The following is a 15,065-nucleotide window of genomic DNA, read 5'->3' as shown; positions in this document are numbered from 1 at the left end:
AGTTCCTTTGGTAGCTGGATCATCAGCTGCACTTTGGGCCACTTTGCAGGGCTGTGGGAACTACTGCTCAGACCTGCAGGGACATATTTAACTTGATGATTTTGGGGTGTGCCCAGTTACTAACTGCTCTTGTCTGCCTTTTGTTAGATCAGTGTAACCACAAGTAGATAGTTAAATTTAAGGAAGATTAAGTGTTATTTGTGAATATTTGTATCCTGGAACCCCAGGCAGGGGTAGAGGTCTACTCTGGAGCCCTCTGAAAGCAGAACAGACTTCTAGACTTTGAGCACAGGGTCTCTAGTCAGAAAAGCAGGACACCAGCACAGTTGTGGAGAAGGCAATGGCACCCCACTCCAGTACTTTTGCCTGGAAAATCCCATGGACGGAGGAGCCTGGTAGGCTACAGTCCATGGGGTCGCTAGTCAGACACGACTGAGTGACTTCACTTTCACTTTTCACTTTAATGCATTGGAGAAGGAAATGGCAACCCACTCCAGTGTTCTTGCCTGGAGAATCCCAGGGACGGCGGAGCCTGGTGGGCTGCCATCTATGGGGTCGCACAGAGTCGGACACGACTGAAGTGACTTAGCAGCAGCAGCAGAATGGTTGAGGAAAACTTGCAGGGGAAGGCTACCAGCCCTTGCCTCGATGTTTGGAGCTGCCTAACAGTCTCCGTGTCTCTTTAAAGCTGTTTTGCCTTGTTGTGACTCATTTCTAACTTTGTTGAAAAATGGTTTTCTTGACACACTATCCAGAGACCCTTGGTTAAACTTTCATTCCCCTTCTCAGGGGCATATTACCATGAATGGGCTTAAAAAGCCATATCCTCTGACAATTTCCTTCCCCATACCTTGCTTTCCACCCAGTCTCACAACTCTTGTCCCCCAGATCTGAATGTGCTTTCTTGATAAGCGAGGTGGGCCAGTTATAGGACTGCCCAGTCAGCCTTCCGTTTATCAAGCCTCAGCCCAAGCGTAGCTTCCTTTAGGAGGCCGCCACCCCCTCAAATGCAATTCCCAATTCCCACCCACCTGAGACCATACTCCTCTCTCGCTCACACGGCACCTGCCTGATACATTGATCTGTGTGGGACCTGGTCTGTCTACTTGTCTGCCTTTCACCCTGAGCTGTTACCTCAACAACTGGGTTTTATTCATCCTTCCCCACAGTTCCTGCAAGTAGTGTTTTGGGGGATAATTAACCTGCCTGGGGAGTTTTTCTCTTCTTATTTTCCTCAGCTCTCACATTTTTACACTTTCATACATTTTCATATAAACAGAAAAATAGAACAGTACACAGTGAATACTCATTTATCTAGATGTACCGTTTTACTAATTGCTTACACCTTGCCATATTTACTTCACTTGTTCTTTTTTGCTCAACTATTTCAAAGTGAATTTCAGATTTAATAACATTTTACCCCTAAATACTCATACATCTCTGAAAATAATGACATTTTCTGACAGAACCATAATACCATTTTCACACATATTCATATTATCATACCTAAAAATAGTTCCCAAATGTCACCATTGTCCCCAGAAGATTTCTTAGAATCCACTTCAGGTATACCTTGGTAGGTCCTTGACCAACCAGTTGGAGACATTCAGCTATTACGTTCCTAAATCTCTTTTAACTTTCAACAGTCCCTTCCCCTCTTCCCCATGTTTATGGACTTGTTGAAGAAATCCAGCCAATTCTATCAAAAGTCCTACTTTCTTGGTGTTGTTTAACTTTGCCAGACTTCCGAGGTGAGCTGACCTAAGGAAGAACCACAGGCACCCCTGCAGGAGTCTCCTCCTTGTCAGGGGCCTCCCACTCTATCCTCTTCTTTGTTCTCATCATCTCAGCACAAACCTTTGAGGCATCAAGACTGGAGACTTACCCTGTGCTCTCACGCCTTCTGCTTGGGTGTCCCTTTCCTGTCCTTGCTGTCATCTAATGTGAGCCTTCCAACCAAGCAGGGGTCTGCACAGCTCTCCCATCACTGCCAGCAACAACCACACGAGACCCTGGCACCCATAAAACATGCTGGGGAGAAAGTCTTTGAACCTAGGAATCTTGAGTCCCCATGAATGAATCTTTTCATTATCAGTAGCAGCAACCAGCAGCCACCATTTTGAATGAAGTTAAAGTCTCTCTTTTTATGCTATTCATGGGGTTCTCCAGACAAGAATACTGGAGTGGTTTGCCATTCTGTCCTCCAGTGGACCACATTCTGTCAGAACTCTCTGCTATGACCCATCCATCTTGGGTTGCCCTGAGTGGCATGGCTCATAGCTTTATTGAGTTACTCAAGCTCCTTCACCATGACAAGGCTATGATCCATGAAGGGGCTTCAACTGACTGCTTCAAAATTGGGAAGGGAGTATGACAAGGCTGTATATTGTCATCCTATTTATTTAACTTCTATATAGATCATGCAAAATGCCAGGCCGAATGAATCACAAGCTGGAGTCAAGATTGCCAGGAGAAATATCAACAACCTAAGATATGCAGATGATCTCTAATGGCAGAAAGTGAAGAGGAACTAAAGAGTCCTTTGATGAGGGTGAAAGAGGAGAGTGAAAAACCTGGCTTAAAACTCAACAGTCAAACAACTAAGATCATGGCATCTGATCCCATCATTTTATGGCAAATAGAAGGGGAAATAGTGGAAGGAGTGACAGATATTATTTTCTTTGGCTCCAAAATCACTGCAGATGGTGACTGCAGCCATGAAATTAAAAGACACTTGCTCGTTGGAAGAAAAATTATGACAAACCTAGACAGCATATTAAAAAGCAGAGAGATGACATTGCTGACAAAGATCCATATAGTCAAAGCTATGACTTTTCCAATAGTCATGTACAGATGTGAGAGTTCGATTATAAAGAAAGCTGAACATTGAAGAACTGATGCTTTCAAATTGTGGTGCTGGAGAAAACTCTTGAGAGTCCCTTGGACTGCAAGGGAAATCAAACCAGTCAATCCTAAAGGAAATCAACCCTGAATATTCATTGGAAGGACTGATGCTGAAGCTCCAATACTTTGGCCATCTAATGGGAAGAGCCAAATTATTGGAAAAGACCCTGATGCTGGGAAAGATTTAAGGCAAAAGGAGAAGAGGGCAGCAGAGGATGAGATGGTTAGATGGCATGACTGTGTCATGGTAATGAGACATGAATTTGAGCAAACTCCAGGATATAGTGAAGGACAGGGAAGCCTGGTGTGCTGCAGTTCATGGGGGTATCAAAGAGTCAGACACGACTGAGTGACTGAACAACAAGCTCTCCTTCAACTTTCATGAAGTCAATGCTGTTTAGTCAGTAAGTCATGTCCAACTCTTATGAGCCCATGAACTGTAGCCCTCCAGGCTCCTCTATCCATGGGGTTTCCCAGGCAAGAAAACTGGAATGGGTTGCCATTTCCTTTTCCACGAAGTCATTAAACCTCTTAAATTCATCCCAGGAGAAGAGCCTGTTTTCTAAGTGATGTCAGGTCTAGTAGCCACCACCACTCTCTTGCCCCAGATAGTCTGTCTCCAGGCAGAAAATCATTCCCACTGACTCCTGCTGGCAACAAAGAGATTTCCACTGATTTGATGGAGAAACATGATGGGATTTAGTCTCTGCTGTAAAGTCAATAGACAATTGTCTTGGCTGAGATGCTCCAGCAAATCACCCGGGAAGAGCAGGATCTACTTTCCATTTCAGAGGGATGGGTGGAGGGGGGAGGTGGTGGGCAGCTTGGAGTGGAGAGAAAGAATGAAGTTGGTGGGGAGGCTGGGAATAGCTGTGAGTTTAAATTGGAAGTCCTAGGCCACAGGCAGTCAGAGAACATGAAAATTCAGGCATACAGAGGATTCCTGAAAGTGTTGATCCCTCTTTAGGGGAAGAGAGAAGTGGAGGAGGACAGTCATGGCAGCAGAGGGTGTGGGCTGGAACTCCTGGAGGGACAGTTCCAGTCGGCCTGATATGAATATCTGTTTACTTTGGCTCCATGGAATTTCTAGTTGTTTATTTTTTTAACCAGGAAAAAACTCTCCAACAACTCATATCTAGTGGTGGAGTAGGTCCTGTTTTATTCTTCCTGAACGTGGTAAACTGCCTGATACCAAAGAGGAGAAACAAGAGGACTTTATAATTTCACAGGCTTCCCTGGGAGCTCAGCTGGTAAAGAACCCGCCTGCCAATGCCAGAGATGCAAGAGATCTGAGTTCGACCCCTGGGTCAGGAAGATTCCCCTGGAGAGGGAAATAGCAACCCACTCCAGTATTCTTGCCTGGAAAATTCCATTGACAGAGGAGCCTGGTGGGCTACGGTCCATGGGGTTGCAAAGAGCTATGCTTTTACACAAAATTCTCAACTGGGAGATTATAGTTAAACCTTTTCATTTCCTGGCTTTTCCTTTTCCTAACTCTGTTTCCTGTTTTCCCTTTTGCTGTGGTGCTCCCTTCCCTGCCCTCCTACACACAGACACATTCCACTCTCTGGCAAAATCAGAACATTATTTGGTTTTGAAATAGTCACTGCAGAAGTTTATGAAATCTTTTCTCTAGAGGTTTCATGAAGGCGGATCTGAGCCTGTCTCTTTTGCAACAGCTTAGGGAGAGCTGGGGGAGGGTGCTGGTGAGAGATCAGGTGACCCCTCAAGGACTCCCGTCTTGGTGGCACAATAGCAACTTGATCCCCAGAGTAGGGAGAGAGGGCAGGAGCGGTAGAAACTTCTGTGTTCCCTCCTCAAGATCCAGTGGGAGGCTGGGCTTTTTGGCAGGTCACTTGGCCTTCACTTTGCTACATGGTTGATTTGGAAAGCAGATTGCTGAGAACAGCAAGGAAAGCTGGAACCTTGAAAATCGCTTTTATGTGAGGGCCTTCCTAACGCACAATCAGGGATGGATCTGGATCACATGGGCATGCAGAGGGCCCTACCACTTTCTGGTGTCAGCCATGTGGGACAGAAATTCCCTTTCCTGTGTGAAGCCACGGTGGGAAGTGGGGCCTCGGAGTTTCAAACAGCTTCGGCTTTCTGGAAGTACATTAGGAAGCTGACTAAGTAACTGGAAATCATCACTTGAGCTTTAAAGCAGATTAATACTTTAATTGAAGGCAATGAATACGGAAAACAGTCTAAAGATTTTGCAAAACAACAAAAAGGGTGTTGGTGGGAGAGGGAGGGAGAGAGTGGTTGGAGTTAGTGTCTTTAAGTTCTGGATAATCTGCAGTGTGAGTTTCAGGAAGTTGACTTGGTTGTCTATGTGAATTGCACTGGCCCTTTCTGGACTTCTGTCTTTAGATTCTTTCTTCCTGCTCTTTAGCCTCTGCTTCTCTGAGGTCAGCCCCCTACTTCTTCAGTAATTCTTTCCTGGGCCACCAGAGCTTCTTGGGCTTTAGAAAACCCTCCCTTCTCTGTCCTTGCCCAGTGTTCCAGTGACTGAAGGCTCACTGGGCACACAGCAATCATTCCTATGATCTGAGCTAGTGCCCGGGAGTCATCAGGAGCTGTGCTGGGCCCCACGCTGCTCCCTGGAGCTTGGAAGGCATCTCCTGGGCCTACAGCTGTGGCTAGGACATAAGACCTACCTGTTAAAGGAAGGAAAGAGAAGCACTTAATGACAAGTGTTGTTTTGTCTTATTTTCTAGTTATAAGTGAAATCATTATCAGAGAAAAATTTTGACTGTAAAGTTGGCATCTTTCTGTCTCCCAATACACACACACACACACAAAGTTATTGTTTAGTCACTAAGTGAAAGTTGCTCAGTAGTGTCCAACTCTATGTGACCCCATGGACTGCATGCTGCTGCTGCTGCTGCTAAGTTGCTTCAGTCGTGTCCGACTCTGTGCGACCCCCTAGACAGCAGCCCACTAGGCTCCCGGGTCCCTGGGATTCTCCAGGCAAGAACACTGGAGTGGGTTGCCATTTCCTTCTCCTATGCATGAAAGTGAAAAGTGAAAGTGAAGTCGCTCAGTTGTGTCCGACTCTTAGCGACCCCATGGACTGCAGCCTACCAGACTCCTCCGCCCATGGGATTTTCCAGGCAAGAGTACTGCAGTGGGCTGCCATTGCCTTCTCTGATGGACTGCATAGATCCATGGAATTATCCACGCCAGAATACTGGAGTGGGTAGCCTTTCCCTTCTCCAGGGGATCTTCCCAACCCAGGGATTGAACCCAGGTATCCCGAATTGTAGGCAGACTCTTTACCAGCTGAGCCACAAGGGAAGCCCCAAATCGCTAAGTCACGTCCAACTCTTTTTCAATCCTATGGACAGAGGAGCCTGGCAGGCTACAGCCTGTAGCCCGCCAGGCTCCTCTGTCCATGTGATTTCCCAGGCAAGAATACTGGAGTGGGTTGCCGTTTCCTTTTCCAGGGGATCTTCTGGACCCCGGAAATCCAGCTCTCCTGCATTGGCAGACAGATTCTTTACCACTGAGTCACCAGGGAAGCCCAACGTATAATCTATTGGGCAATCTTTCTTTTACTTTGTAAGAGAAAATAAAAGCCACTAGAGAATAACTCCCTCAAAAATCTTGCCACACATCTGCAAGGATACTTATCTTCCTCCTTTCCTTCCATCATAGTTGAAGTGATTGCTCCTCGCCAAGGTCACTGTAAGGTTCTATATTTCTCTTGCAGTCTGATAGACTTTGTTCCACTGCAGATCCCTCCTCTCTCCTGCTGCCTCACTTGCTACTGATTCCTTTCATCAGTATTTAAACAAGCCCAAGTTGTTTAAAGTTATTTCTTCTAGCCTAAAAATAATATCTTCCGCAGCTTCTACATTCCTTTCCAATGTATTAATGATATTTTCACAATTCTATATTCTTTTTTTTTTTTTTTTTTGAGATCTAGATAAATTTATTGAAACATAAAGGGTGTTAGCAGAGAGGTCATTCAGTGGTATATTACATCATGCCAGATACTTCTATATTTTTGATACTCTGGCATTTGAAGCCTTGCTGACCAGGGAAGGCTTTACTTGCCCCTCCCTCACCCCCACAGGGATAACGAATTCCTAGAGATGTAACACTACTCACCTGAGAGTGTACTTTTTCTATGCAAAGAAACCAGTTCCAGAGCCCATACCCCAACCACCTCCTTTATTGGTTTTCACAGGGTCCTTACATTTGGCCCATTATCCTCCTGCCTTAATCACCCCAGGGCCAGATACCAGAGGACTGGAAACAGCCTCTATGAGAGCCTACTAAAATTTTTTCAACTAACCAATCCTAAACCTTCTTACCCTGTGTTGCTTTTCTTTCCTGTAAAAACCATAATCAAATCTCCTGTCTATGTTTTCCCTCTTTTTCTGCCTCCTGGGGCTTCCCTGTAAGACCCTGTGAGGTCTGGAGCCCTCCTGATCTCACATTACTAGAATAATAATAAAACCTATATTTTAAAACATTCACCTACTTTCTTGTCATTTAATCGCTAAGTTGTGTCCGACTCCTTTGAGACCCCATGGACTATAGCCTGCCAGGCTCCTTTGTCCATGGCGTTTCCCAGGCAAGGATATTGGAGTGGGTTGACGTTTCCTTCTTCAGGGGATCTTCCTGACCCAGGGATCAAACCTGTATCTCCTACCTTGGCAGGCGGGTTCTTTACCACTGGGGAAGTTTACTTCCTTATTGCTTCTCTCTGGCTGCAGTCAAGTGTATTAAAACACGTGTCTATACTCACCATCACCACTTGCTTATCCTTCACTCTGAAATTCTTGAAATCTAGCCTCTGTTCCAACATCCTCTGCTGCTTCTCCTACCCAGACAAGTAATAACACTGTTGATAAACTTTAAGGTTTTTTTTCCCTGACGTTATCTGATTTGAGCTTTAAGCATCATCCGACACTAGTGACCACTATCTCCTTGAAACTGTCTTCCCTTGGTTTAGTGATATTCATCTTTTCCACTATAATTTCTTAGAATCCTTTGTGGGTTCTATTTCTGTTCATCATAGAAGACACAGAAAATTCAGTAATGTGCTGTCATCTCCACATGGATATCCTATTGGCATTTTAGATTGGGAACTTCCTAAACTGAGCTCATCATCTCCACCCTTGAGCCTGTCCCCAATGCCCCACCCCTCCCCACCCCACCCTGTGCTCCCTTTCTTAGTAAATAGCGACATCATCTTTGAGTTGTCCTAGTCAGAATCCTGATGTCATCCTCAGCTCCTCCCTCCACATACCCCAGATCCAGTCAATCACCAAGACCCATTCATTTTACGTCTTAAATATTTAAAATCCATTTATTTCTATCTATCCCCAATGCCTCTGTGTTCATTTGAGTTACTATATCTCTCACCTGGTTAATGCAGCAAACTCCCAACTAGTCTCCCTGACTCCATTTTTGTCCTCTTCCTTCCATCCTTCATATTGCAGCTGGAGCTCTTTCTGTGCATTCGCATCAGGGCATGTACAACCTGCTCTCCCTACTTTACACCATTTTGATGATGCCTCATTATCCTGACGATGTTAGGACAAAGTCCAGATTTCCCTGCATGCCCTTCAAGGACCTTCATCTTGTGCTCTTGGTGAGCCTCCCTGGTCTCTTGCCTCATCGTCCCTACCCCCACCCCATCATACTGAACTGTTTCCAGTATCCTGGATACCCTTTCTCAACTCCTAGCCTTTGTGCAGTTCCTGGACTCCCTTTCCTTCTCCTGCTACTGCTAAGTCACGTCAGTCGTGTCCAACTCTGTGCAACCCACCAGGCTCCCCCGTCCCTGGGATTCTCTAGGCAAGAACACTGGAGTGGGTTGCCATTTCCTTCTCCAATGCATGAAAGTGAAAAGTGAAAGTGAAGTCGCTCAGTCATGTTTGACTCAGCGACCCCATGGACTGAAGCCTACCAGGCTCCTCCATCCATGGGATTTTCCAGGCGAGAGTACTAGAGTGGGTTGCCATTGCCTTCTCCGTTCCTTCTCCTCTTCCTGGCTAACTCAAGCTTATTTCTTAGATCCCAGGTTAGAGACGTAAGTCCCTAATTAAAGCCTTTTCTGAGTTTCAGGTGCTCTGGGAGGCAATAGAGTCCCTCCACCAAAAATCTCACCGCACTCTATTGTCAGTGCCTGTCTTCTTGCTTGTTTCCCTAATTGTTCCAAGCACCTTGAGGGCAGCCCCATGTCTCCTTAACTGGACCATTTCCAACACCCTGCCCAGTGCTGGCATAAATAGTTGCTAAATAAATGACTGTGATTCCAACCAGTGCTTGTGGACAAGAGTGCTTCAGTGAGGCTGTCTGTCCTGAGAACACTAAGATGATTGTCCTCACACTTCCTTCGTCATCAGGAATAGCATTCATTGAGCACTAATTGTGTGTCATGCAATTTTCCAGGGGTAAGGAAAGAAGCCAAACCACTTCCTTATTCTTCCATTGAAATGACATTTAAATAAACTCACTTTCATTTTTCTTTTCTTTTATTCCAGTGGTGATTAAAGCTGAGATCATTTTTGTAGAGATTGGTGCATAAAACCCCCAAGGACTAATCATTGGCTTGAAGCAACACTGACCTCAGGGTGATGGATTATCCATGATATATTTTGGCCACATGCATATAGCCATTCATTAGATGCCTGGGAATGTCAATGCCAAATCATCACCACTTAAAAATGTGCTTGTTTCGAGACTGTCTTTTAACTTGTTGAGTTGGACCATGTGTTTCCCATCTCTAATAATTAAATGAATAGTGAGCTAATAATCTATCTTTTGGTTTGTTTGTAGGCACGCAATTGCTAATATGTACTGGGGAAAAAGGAGGTCATTGTGGGGACTGATGATGTCATTACTTATGAGTGAGTGGAATTTTTGTTGGTTTACTAGAGCAAACAGATATTTACATGTCTGAGCTTTTGAGCATATCTGGCAGAGGATGAAAAAAACAATGTATCTTGCATTTCTGAACTTGCAGTTGCCAACCCACGAGTCTACCCACATTTGTCATAGAACATTTTGCAAAGGCCTCATAGGAAGAGCCAGGCATTCCTGGACTAAGTTATTACATTTCTTCTTCATAGAGAAGAAATTGCATTATTTAATGCTTCCTTAAACCACCATTCAGACTAGGGAGAAAAGGTATCTTAGTTCACTTGGGCTGCTGTAAAAAAGTACCAGAGGCAGGGTGGCTTATAACAATAGAAATTTGTTTCTCACGGGTCTGAGGCTGGGAAGTTCAAGATCAAGGTGCCAACAGTTTTGGTGTCTGGTGAGTGCCAGCTTCCTGGATCAGAGATGGCTGTCTTCTCCCTATGTTCTCACACAGTAGATGGTGCAAAGGAGCTCTCTGGGGTGCTTTTATAGGGACACTAATCCCATTCATGAGGGCTCTACTCCCATGACCTAGTCAGGGGTGATGGTATTAGTAAGTGGGGCCTTTTGGAGGTAATTAGTGATTAGGTTAGGAGAGTGAAGCCCTCATGCCTGGAATTAGTGCTCTTGTAAAAGAAACCCCACAGAGCTCCCTGGCGCCTTCCACCATGTGAAGTACCAGTGGGAAGTCACTAGTCTGCAACCCAGAAGAAGGCCCTCACCCAACCATGCTGGCACCCTGATCTCAGATTTCCAGCCCCAAGAATTGTGAGAAATATATTTTTGTTGTTTATAAGCCACCTAGTCTGTGATATTTTGCTATAGCAGCCTGAATGGAACAAGGTAAATGGATCCTGTCCAAGAGAGCTTCCTAGGGTAGAGAAAGGACCCTAAGAGAAAGGCAGGTGATCAGAATCTTGGGGTAGGTAGGGAGATATGGCAATGGAGACAGAGTGAGATAAGCTTTAAGAAGTCCCACTGGGGAAAGAGGCAGCTGCACCACGGCTAGCACCAGAGGGCAGAGGCCGGAGCACAGCTCTATCCGTCTTCCTAGACTGTTTCTTTATTCATGCCTCCACTCTCTTTCCCTGACTCTGACCCCGAGGGGTCTAAAACTTTGCTAGGGAGTTGGAGAAAAGGTGGATAAAGGAGGAGAGAAGAAGCCAACAACACCTAGTTTTCGGTTGCAGGCTCTCAACCTTGAAGACAACTTGATCTAGAAATTTAGATAAGAATTGGGTTGGAGTTTCGATGTTAAACTGTTCTGAACTTTTAAAATGACAGGCTGTTCTTGGGCCTGGAACACCTACGGAACCTGCTTGAGTTTTTATCTAGGGCCTGAAACAGTGGTCCGTGTTTACTATGGAGTGGTGGGCAAGATGAAAAGTGCTTTCATGTTCATACTCTGGTATGACGACTCCTTAGAAAAATGGGTTACATACACATTTAGAATGTTGGCTAAAAAAAAATTCAGCTCAATACTTTATGGCCTCTTTTCTTGTGTATGGACATATCACAGATACATAATCATAGACTTACTTGCACAGTTGAAGGACATTTAGAGATATTCTAGTCCAAAGCACTCTGTACATAGGAAAATTGTTTCATTAGGATCTCTTTCAGTTCCAAAGTTCTCTAAGATTTTTTGGTATTGATAATCACTCATAGAAGATGTAGAAACAACACTGCTGTCTTAAGGACATGCATTAGACCGTTGTAAAGCAGAATGAAGTAGCCTCTGGTGTTGGGGAGGCACTCGGGATACCGGTTGGTTCACTGTTTCTGAAAAGAACATAAGGCTGATTGCTTTTTTTTTTTTTTTAATGTTGACTGGGGATCTGCCAGCTTAAATAACTACAGTGCTTGACCAAGAGCCCAGCCTGGGAGGCCAAAGACAGAGTCCAAAGATTGCCCTTGTTTTAGACAAGATCATTCCTATTTACCTTCAGAGAATGTTTGGTTCAGAGATTTAGGCTTCCAAGATGTCAGCCTTTCCATAGAGTGTTGGTTCTGCATCCTCGGGTTTTTCTCTCCACTCTAGCAGCAGAGGCCAATCGGGCGGGGGGTCTTTCAAGGACTTTTAGGTAGGAAAAGAGAGCAGTAGGCTATGGCCACACTCCATTAGTCACATTTCCTTCTGAGTTCTCCATTTAACCTCACCAAATTGCCTCTCCCTTACTACTCAGGAATCACTTATGTGTAGAATACGACTGGAAGGAGGTGGGAAGAGAAGGCATCTTCTATTGCAGTTTGGCGAGCATTCCATGGTTGATAGAGCCCTAACGATGCTAGTAGCACTCCCTTTCTCTTCTTAAGCCCTCAGTGGTTTTGAAGAAGCAGCAGTGACTGAGTGGTTAGTCTCAGAGCAGAGAGGCCATTGTCTGGAGGTGGGTTGTGTGTCAGGGTCTTGCATATTCAGACAAACACTGAAAGCAGTAACAAGTGTGTGTGGAACTTCCCTGGAGAAATCCCTTGGGCAATATGAATTGATAGAACCCAGGAGTCCAGCATCTCAATGGCCTGGGGATTGAAGGAGAAGAAGGTTTGAGCAAAAGAGCTCTGCTTCAGCCTTGGGGATTCCCCAGCACAGTTTCAGGTTGACTGTACTAGGAGACTCAGCTTGTACCAGCTCTGGGCTAATAAGCCTTCCTGGCCTGTAAGAACACCAGGTTTCCCATTTGGGTTGCTGATTACCAAGAATTCTGAAGAAACATAAGTTCTAAAGCAAGGCCAATAACCACTCTGTTGTTTTGCTGATATTTTCCTTTATAGCTATAGATGACAAGGAACTTTTCCAGAAAAAAGAGATTTAACAACAAAAACCTTCCTGCCCTTAGAACAGAATATAATAAAATGACTGAATTAATTGAATGACTACCCATCAGTTTATTCTCTCTTGGAGCCATTTGCTGGATGTGATCTGAATCCAAATACAGTGACCACAGTTCTCGATCCAGGCTGTCTGCACCGGAATCCCAGCCCTGCCACTTGCAGCTGTGTCGCCTTCTTTGTAAAACAGCCATAACAATGGTACTTACCTTTTCAGGCTGTTGTGAGGGTTAAACAAGATGACTCCTGTAAGTATGTACTGAACTCAGAACAATGGTGGTACATGGTAAATGCCTGAGGAATATTCAGTGCTGATCATGAATGAGAACACTTAGACCAGATCTGATAAGAGGATGCCAGAGAGCAGTAGCTGTATCACTTCTCCTTTCTTTTATTGTGACTTCAACTACAAATGTCATTTTTTTTTTTTTGGCTGCCCCATGCAGCATGCAGGATCTTAGTTCCCCAACCAGGGCTGGAACCCATGCCCCTTACAGTGGAAGCACAGAGTCTTAACCCCTGGATCACCAAGGAAGTCCCCGAATGTAATTTTATAACATGTTCAGTGTCCTCCACTGACCTCCACCTGCTTCTCCTTTTCTTTTTTGTTCTCTTCTTTGCTGAAATTTTGGGTGGCTATCTCTGTCCCTGATTTTTATTCCTTTCTCCTCCACCATGTACCCTCCGGCTGTAAAAGTCTCCTTTATTTATGCCTGACTCTGGCCTCCAGTCCCCTGCCCGCCATCAAATACCTCCTGAAAAGTTCCTTCTAATGAAACCTTGTCTTTATTGCCCACTTAAAGAATCAGTCTAAATTAAGTGGAGTGGTGCCCTCTGCTTTTCTATTTCCCCCTCCTTTTATTATTGTATCAATTCTCAGAGGAAACTAGCAGAATCTGGGCTATTAGCAGCAGCAATGCCAGTAATTGGGAATCAGATTCTATGGACTTTCTGGAATATTGAAGGGATAAAGTCAGAAAACAGAACCTAAGATAATTAACAGTGTTCATAATTTCTTTACCTGTATAAATGCAATCTGGAGAATTTGGGTTGGCATCCTCACAGACAATGAGAGTAGGCATTTTGTTTTTTCATAGCTGTAGTTCCCTCACTGGAACAGTGCACCTAATGCATGTTCACAACTTCTTTTTTCCACTTAACTGTTAGCAGCAGAAGGGAATTGGTAAATGGTAAATGAGAACAAGACAGCATTTATTAAAGATTATTCTCTATCACCACTTTTTATGAATTTTTAATTAAAAGAGTAAAGTTATTTTAACAAGTTCTTTTCATCCATCAAAGACACTATCAAAGTTGGAAGGACTAGCGTATTTTATAAAAGCATGTGTTTTGGGTCTAAATGGCCATTCTTCATCATATTAATTCATTTTCTTGTAAAAATTGTCAGGAAGACATATTCTTCAGATACAGTTTAATTGGAAAAAAGCAATTACTCACATATTCACATTGTTGTTTGTTGTTCAGCTGCTAAGTCATGTCCGATTCTTTGATATCTCATGGACTGCAGCACACCAGGCTCCCTTGTCCTTCACAATCTCCTGGAGTTTGCTCAAATTCATGTCCACTGAGTCAGTAATGTTGTTTAATCATCTCATCCTCTGCTACCTCCTTCTCCTTTTACCCTCAATCTTTCCCAACATCAGGGTCTTTCCCAATGAGTCGGCTCTTCACATCAGTTGGTCAAAGTACTGGAGCTTTATGTTCATGTTGGTGAAATTTTAAAGTAACTAAAATTAGAGCAAAGCATTACATTCTATTATATTATTATGATTTGTAAAATTACCTTTCAAATGTTGAAGATAAAACACACGAGAAGCTTCTTTATGTTTTAAGTTTCATTTCTTGTAAGAACCAGCATTTAACTGAGAACCTGTCAAGAGGTGGATTGTTTTTACCCAATGCTTCATGTCTGTGTGTGCGCATACATTGGTCTGAGCTACACACAGCCAGTTCTCCATTATCAGAAACTGAAAGTTGATGGGTCTAGGCCTCACCTCTTTCTTTCCTTCTCCCCCTTCCAGAGTCCAAGAGCCCAGACACAGGATGGGTAAATGGTTAAGAGAAATGAGAACACAGAAATCAGTTTGTTTTGCTTCTTGTGAGCTGTGGGTGTTACAAGGTTTGAGAGAAGAGAGAGAAAGTAATGGATAACTCATTAAAACACTGCCCATTGATGGAGTACCATCAACAGCTCTCACTTTCGACTAGTGTAATTCTTGTAAAGGAAAATTGGTGGATCGTGTTCTTCCTGCCCCTCCACCCTAAGAAACTCTAATCTCCACTCCTGACTGGGTTCAGGATTGGCTGGCAAAAGGATCAGCTTCATCACCTCCTACCCCAATCTTATTCTTTACTTCCCACAGAGTTTCTGAAGTTGACTCTCTTTCCTGAATAGGTCTACTGATGAAGAAATGTGGTTAAATTAGCAT

General features: G+C 44.1%; 1 long non-coding RNA gene across 1 annotated transcript; it reads right to left on the bottom strand.

Annotated features, from left to right (window-relative positions):
- Positions 1-5,073: 5,073 nt before the first annotated feature.
- On the bottom strand, positions 5,074-14,165 carry LOC113879189. The gene is made up of 3 exons (XR_003507233.1): positions 14,074-14,165; positions 13,637-13,775; positions 5,074-5,564 (listed from the first exon to the last, which is right to left on the bottom strand). It is a non-coding gene; the product is annotated as an uncharacterized LOC113879189 (long non-coding RNA).
- Positions 14,166-15,065: the final 900 nt, after the last annotated feature.

This window comes from Bos indicus x Bos taurus, chromosome 20, assembly GCF_003369695.1.
Source record: "Bos indicus x Bos taurus breed Angus x Brahman F1 hybrid chromosome 20, Bos_hybrid_MaternalHap_v2.0, whole genome shotgun sequence".
Taxonomy (NCBI): domain Eukaryota; kingdom Metazoa; phylum Chordata; class Mammalia; order Artiodactyla; family Bovidae; genus Bos; species Bos indicus x Bos taurus.
Note: the sequence above shows the minus strand (reverse complement) of the source record. Positions and strands in the feature narration are given on the sequence as shown.